This window comes from Hyla sarda, chromosome 4 (assembly GCF_029499605.1).
Source record: "Hyla sarda isolate aHylSar1 chromosome 4, aHylSar1.hap1, whole genome shotgun sequence".
NCBI classification, from domain to species: Eukaryota; Metazoa; Chordata; class Amphibia; order Anura; family Hylidae; genus Hyla; species Hyla sarda.
Window position 1 is genome coordinate 292649928 of NC_079192.1, and position 7147 is coordinate 292657074.

Below are 7147 nucleotides of genomic sequence, written 5' to 3' on the forward strand. Positions count from 1 at the left end.
CCCAGCTGGTGGTGACCATGGCCCTGTCCCCAGACATATACATAGGTATGAAGGGAGGTAAAGAGTGCCAGTCCTGGTATATGTGATGAGTGTCACTGTGCCCAGCTGGTGGTGACCATGGCCCTGTCCCCAGACATATACATAGGTATGAAGGGAGGTAAAGAGTGCCAGTCCTGGTATATGTGATGAGTGTCACTGTGCCCAGCTGGTGGTGACCATGGCCCTGTCCCCAGACATATACATAGGTATGAAGGGAGGTAAAGAGTGCCAGTCCTGGTATATGTGATGAGTGTCACTGTGCCCAGCTGGTGGTGACCATGGCCCTGTCCCCAGACATATACATAGGTATGAAGGGAGGTAAAGAGTGCCAGTCCTGGTATATGTGATGAGTGTCACTGTGCCCAGCTGGTGGTGATCATGGCCCTGTCCCCAGACATATACATAGGTATGAAGGGAGGTAAAGAGTGCCAGTCCTGGTATATGTGATGAGTGTCACTGTGCCCAGCTGGTGGTGACCATGGCCCTGTCCCCAGACATATACATAGGTATGAAGGGAGGTAAAGAGTGCCAGTCCTGGTATATGTGATGAGTGTCACTGTGCCCAGCTGGTGGTGACCATGGCCCTGTCCCCAGACATATACATAGGTATGAAGGGAGGTAAAGAGTGCCAGTCCTGGTATATGTGATGAGTGTCACTGTGCCCAGCTGGTGGTGACCATGGCCCTGTCCCCAGACATATACATAGGTATGAAGGGAGGTAAAGAGTGCCAGTCCTGGTATATGTGATGAGTGTCACTGTGCCCAGCTGGTGGTGACCATGGCCCTGTCCCTAGACATATACATAGGTATGAGGGGAGATAAAGAGTGCCAGTCCTGGTATATGTGATGAGTGTCACTGTGCCCAGCTGGTGGTGACCATGGCCCTGTCCCCAGACATATACATAGGTATGAAGGGAGATAAAGAGTGCCAGTCCTGGTATATGTGATGAGTGTCACTGTGCCCAGCTGGTGGTGATCATGGCCCTGTCCCCAGACATATACATAGGTATGAAGGGAGGTAAAGAGTGCCAGTCCTGGTATATGTGATGAGTGTCACTGTGCCCAGCTGGTGGTGATCATGGCCCTGTCCCCAGACATATACATAGGTATGAAGGGAGGTAAAGAGTGCCAGTCCTGGTATATGTGATGAGTGTCACTGTGCCCAGCTGGTGGTGACCATGGCCCTGTCCCCAGACATATACATAGGTATGAAGGGAGGTAAAGAGTGCCAGTCCTGGTATATGTGATGAGTGTCACTGTGCCCAGCTGGTGGTGACCATGGCCCTGTCCCCAGACATATACATAGGTATGAAGGGAGGTAAAGAGTGCCAGTCCTGGTATATGTGATGAGTGTCACTGTGCCCAGCTGGTGGTGACCATGGCCCTGTCCCCAGACATATACATAGGTATGAAGGGAGATAAAGAGTGCCAGTCCTGGTATATGTGATGAGTGTCACTGTGCCCAGCTGGTGGTGATCATGGCCCTGTCCCCAGACATATACATAGGTATGAAGGGAGGTAAAGAGTGCCAGTCCTGGTATATGTGATGAGTGTCACTGTGCCCAGCTGGTGGTGACCATGGCCCTGTCCCCAGACATATACATAGGTATGAAGGGAGGTAAAGAGTGCCAGTCCTGGTATATGTGATGAGTGTCACTGTGCCCAGCTGGTGGTGACCATGGCCCTGTCCCCAGACATATACATAGGTATGAAGGGAGGTAAAGAGTGCCAGTCCTGGTATATGTGATGAGTGTCACTGTGCCCAGCTGGTGGTGACCATGGCCCTGTCCCCAGACATATACATAGGTATGAAGGGAGGTAAAGAGTGCCAGTCCTGGTATATGTGATGAGTGTCACTGTGCCCAGCTGGTGGTGACCATGGCCCTGTCCCTAGACATATACATAGGTATGAGGGGAGATAAAGAGTGCCAGTCCTGGTATATGTGATGAGTGTCACTGTGCCCAGCTGGTGGTGACCATGGCCCTGTCCCCAGACATATACATAGGTATGAAGGGAGATAAAGAGTGCCAGTCCTGGTATATGTGATGAGTGTCACTGTGCCAGCTGGTGGTGATCATGGCCCTGTCCCCAGACATATACATAGGTATGAAGGGAGGTAAAGAGTGCCAGTCCTGGTATATGTGATGAGTGTCACTGTGCCCAGCTGGTGGTGATCATGGCCCTGTCCCCAGACATATACATAGGTATGAAGGGAGATAAAGAGTGCCAGTCCTGGTATATGTGATGAGTGTCACTGTGCCCAGCTGGTGGTGACCATGGCCCTGTCCCCAGACATATACATAGGTATGAAGGGAGATAAAGAGTGCCAGTCCTGGTATATGTGATGAGTGTCACTGTGCCCAGCTGGTGGTGACCATGGCCCTGTCCCCAGACATATACATAGGTATGAAGGGAGGTAAAGAGTGCCAGTCCTGGTATATGTGATGAGTGTCACTGTGCCCAGCTGGTGGTGACCATGGCCCTGTCCCCAGACATATACATAGGTATGAGGGAGATAAAGAGTGCCAGTCCTGGTATATGTAATGAGTGTCACTGTGCCCAGCTGGTGGTGACCATGGCCCTGTCCCCAGACATATACATAGGTATGAGGGAGATAAAGAGTGCCAGTCCTGGTATATGTAATGAGTGTCACTGTGCCCAGCTGGTGGTGACCATGGCCCTGTCCCCAGACATATACATAGGTATGAAGGGAGGTAAAGAGTGCCAGTCCTGGTATATGTGATGAGTGTCACTGTGCCCAGCTGGTGGTGACCATGGCCCTGTCCCCAGACATATACATAGGTATGAAGGGAGGTAAAGAGTGCCAGTCCTGGTATATGTGATGAGTGTCACTGTGCCCAGCTGGTGGTGACCATGGCCCTGTCCCCAGACATATACATAGGTATGAAGGGAGGTAAAGAGTGCCAGTCCTGGTATATGTGATGAGTGTCACTGTGCCCAGCTGGTGGTGATCATGGCCCTGTCCCCAGACATATACATAGGTATGAAGGGAGGTAAAGAGTGCCAGTCCTGGTATATGTGATGAGTGTCACTGTGCCCAGCTGGTGGTGACCATGGCCCTGTCCCCAGACATATACATAGGTATGAAGGGAGGTAAAGAGTGCCAGTCCTGGTATATGTGATGAGTGTCACTGTGCCCAGCTGGTGGTGACCATGGCCCTGTCCCCAGACATATACATAGGTATGAAGGGAGGTAAAGAGTGCCAGTCCTGGTATATGTGATGAGTGTCACTGTGCCCAGCTGGTGGTGACCATGGCCCTGTCCCCAGACATATACATAGGTATGAAGGGAGGTAAAGAGTGCCAGTCCTGGTATATGTGATGAGTGTCACTGTGCCCAGCTGGTGGTGACCATGGCCCTGTCCCTAGACATATACATAGGTATGAGGGGAGATAAAGAGTGCCAGTCCTGGTATATGTGATGAGTGTCACTGTGCCCAGCTGGTGGTGACCATGGCCCTGTCCCCAGACATATACATAGGTATGAAGGGAGATAAAGAGTGCCAGTCCTGGTATATGTGATGAGTGTCACTGTGCCCAGCTGGTGGTGATCATGGCCCTGTCCCCAGACATATACATAGGTATGAAGGGAGGTAAAGAGTGCCAGTCCTGGTATATGTGATGAGTGTCACTGTGCCCAGCTGGTGGTGATCATGGCCCTGTCCCCAGACATATACATAGGTATGAAGGGAGGTAAAGAGTGCCAGTCCTGGTATATGTGATGAGTGTCACTGTGCCCAGCTGGTGGTGACCATGGCCCTGTCCCCAGACATATACATAGGTATGAAGGGAGGTAAAGAGTGCCAGTCCTGGTATATGTGATGAGTGTCACTGTGCCCAGCTGGTGGTGACCATGGCCCTGTCCCCAGACATATACATAGGTATGAAGGGAGGTAAAGAGTGCCAGTCCTGGTATATGTGATGAGTGTCACTGTGCCCAGCTGGTGGTGACCATGGCCCTGTCCCCAGACATATACATAGGTATGAAGGGAGATAAAGAGTGCCAGTCCTGGTATATGTGATGAGTGTCACTGTGCCCAGCTGGTGGTGACCATGGCCCTGTCCCCAGACATATACATAGGTATGAGGGAGATAAAGAGTGCCAGTCCTGGTATATGTGATGAGTGTCACTGTGCCCAGCTGGTGGTGACCATGGCCCTGTCCCCAGACATATACATAGGTATGAAGGGAGGTAAAGAGTGCCAGTCCTGGTATATGTGATGAGTGTCACTGTGCCCAGCTGGTGGTGACCATGGCCCTGTCCCCAGACATATACATAGGTATGAAGGGAGGTAAAGAGTGCCAGTCCTGGTATATGTGATGAGTGTCACTGTGCCCAGCTGGTGGTGACCATGGCCCTGTCCCCAGACATATACATAGGTATGAAGGGAGGTAAAGAGTGCCAGTCCTGGTATATGTGATGAGTGTCACTGTGCCCAGCTGGTGGTGACCATGGCCCTGTCCCCAGACATATACATAGGTATGAGGGAGATAAAGAGTGCCAGTCCTGGTATATGTGATGAGTGTCACTGTGCCCAGCTGGTGGTGACCATGGCCCTGTCCCCAGACATATACATAGGTATGAAGGGAGATAAAGAGTGCCAGTCCTGGTATATGTGATGAGTGTCACTGTGCCCAGGTGGTGATCATGGCCCTGTCCCCAGACATATACATAGGTATGAAGGGAGGTAAAGAGTGCCAGTCCTGGTATATGTGATGAGTGTCACTGTGCCCAGCTGGTGGTGATCATGGCCCTGTCCCCAGACATATACATAGGTATGAAGGGAGATAAAGAGTGCCAGTCCTGGTATATGTGATGAGTGTCACTGTGCCCAGCTGGTGGTGACCATGGCCCTGTCCCCAGACATATACATAGGTATGAAGGGAGATAAAGAGTGCCAGTCCTGGTATATGTGATGAGTGTCACTGTGCCCAGCTGGTGGTGACCATGGCCCTGTCCCCAGACATATACATAGGTATGAAGGGAGGTAAAGAGTGCCAGTCCTGGTATATGTGATGAGTGTCACTGTGCCCAGCTGGTGGTGACCATGGCCCTGTCCCCAGACATATACATAGGTATGAGGGAGATAAAGAGTGCCAGTCCTGGTATATGTGATGAGTGTCACTGTGCCCAGCTGGTGGTGACCATGGCCCTGTCCCCAGACATATACATAGGTATGAAGGAGGTAAAGAGTGCCAGTCCTGGTATATGTGATGAGTGTCACTGTGCCCAGCTGGTGGTGACCATGGCCCTGTCCCCAGACATATACATAGGTATGAAGGGAGGTAAAGAGTGCCAGTCCTGGTATATGTGATGAGTGTCACTGTGCCCAGCTGGTGGTGACCATGGCCCTGTCCCAGACATATACATAGGTATGAAGGGAGATAAAGAGTGCCAGTCCTGGTATATGTGATGAGTGTCACTGTGCCCAGCTGGTGGTGACCATGGCCCTGTCCCCAGACATATACATAGGTATGAAGGGAGGTAAAGAGTGCCAGTCCTGGTATATGTGATGAGTGTCACTGTGCCCAGCTGGTGGTGACCATGGCCCTGTCCCCAGACATATACATAGGTATGAAGGGAGATAAAGAGTGCCAGTCCTGGTATATGTGATGAGTGTCACTGTGCCCAGCTGGTGGTGATCATGGCCCTGTCCCCAGACATATACATAGGTATGAAGGGAGATAAAGAGTGCCAGTCCTGGTATATGTGATGAGTGTCACTGTGCCCAGCTGGTGGTGACCATGGCCCTGTCCCCAGACATATACATAGGTATGAAGGGAGTTAAAGAGTGCCAGTCCTGGTATATGTGATGAGTGTCACTGTGCCCAGCTGGTGGTGACCATGGCCCTGTCCCCAGACATATACATAGGTATGAAGGGGAGATAAAGAGTGCCAGTCCTGGTATATGTGATGAGTGTCACTGTGCCCAGCTGGTGGTGACCATGGCCCTGTCCCCAGACATATACATAGGTATGAAGGGGAGGTAAAGAGTGCCAGTCCTGGTATATGTGATGAGTGTCACTGTGCCCAGCTGGTGGTGACCATGGCCCTGTCCCCAGACATATACATAGGTATGAAGGGAGGTAAAGAGTGCCAGTCCTGGTATATGTGATGAGTGTCACTGTGCCCAGCTGGTGGTGACCATGGCCCTGTCCCCAGACATATACATAGGTATGAAGGGAGATAAAGAGTGCCAGTCCTGGTATATGTGATGAGTGTCACTGTGCCCAGCTGGTGGTGACCATGGCCCTGTCCCCAGACATATACATAGGTATGAAGGGAGATAAAGAGTGCCAGTCCTGGTATATGTGATGAGTGTCACTGTGCCCAGCTGGTGGTGACCATGGCCCTGTCCCCAGACATATACATAGGTATGAAGGGAGGTAAAGAGTGCCAGTCCTGGTATATGTGATGAGTGTCACTGTGCCCAGCTGGTGGTGACCATGGCCCTGTCCCCAGACATATACATAGGTATGAAGGGAGATAAAGAGTGCCAGTCCTGGTATATGTGATGAGTGTCACTGTGCCCAGCTGGTGGTGACCATGGCCCTGTCCCCAGACATATACATAGGTATGAAGGGAGGTAAAGAGTGCCAGTCCTGGTATATGTGATGAGTGTCACTGTGCCCAGCTGGTGGTGACCATGGCCCTGTCCCCAGACATATACATAGGTATGAAGGGGAGATAAAGAGTGCCAGTCCTGGTATATGTGATGAGTGTCACTGTGCCCAGCTGGTGGTGACCATGGCCCTGTCCCCAGACATATACATAGGTATGAAGGGAGGTAAAGAGTGCCAGTCCTGGTATATGTGATGAGTGTCACTGTGCCCAGCTGGTGGTGACCATGGCCCTGTCCCCAGACATATACATAGGTATGAGGGGAGATAAAGAGTGCCAGTCCTGGTATATGTGATGAGTGTCACTGTGCCCAGCTGGTGGTGACCATGGCCCTGTCCCCAGACATATACATAGGTATGAGGGGAGATAAAGAGTGCCAGTCCTGGTATATGTGATGAGTGTCACTCTGCCCAGCTGGTGGTGACCATGGCCCTGTCCCCAGACATATACATAGGTATGAGGGG

At 51.5% G+C, this 7147-nt stretch overlaps 1 protein-coding gene across 6 annotated transcripts in view; it reads left to right on the forward strand.

The window, feature by feature from the left end:
* SLC41A2 (solute carrier family 41 member 2) overlaps positions 1–7147 on the forward strand; it is a 112448-nt gene that overhangs the window by 3212 nt on the left and 102089 nt on the right. The gene's annotated exons all lie outside the window — the stretch shown is intronic.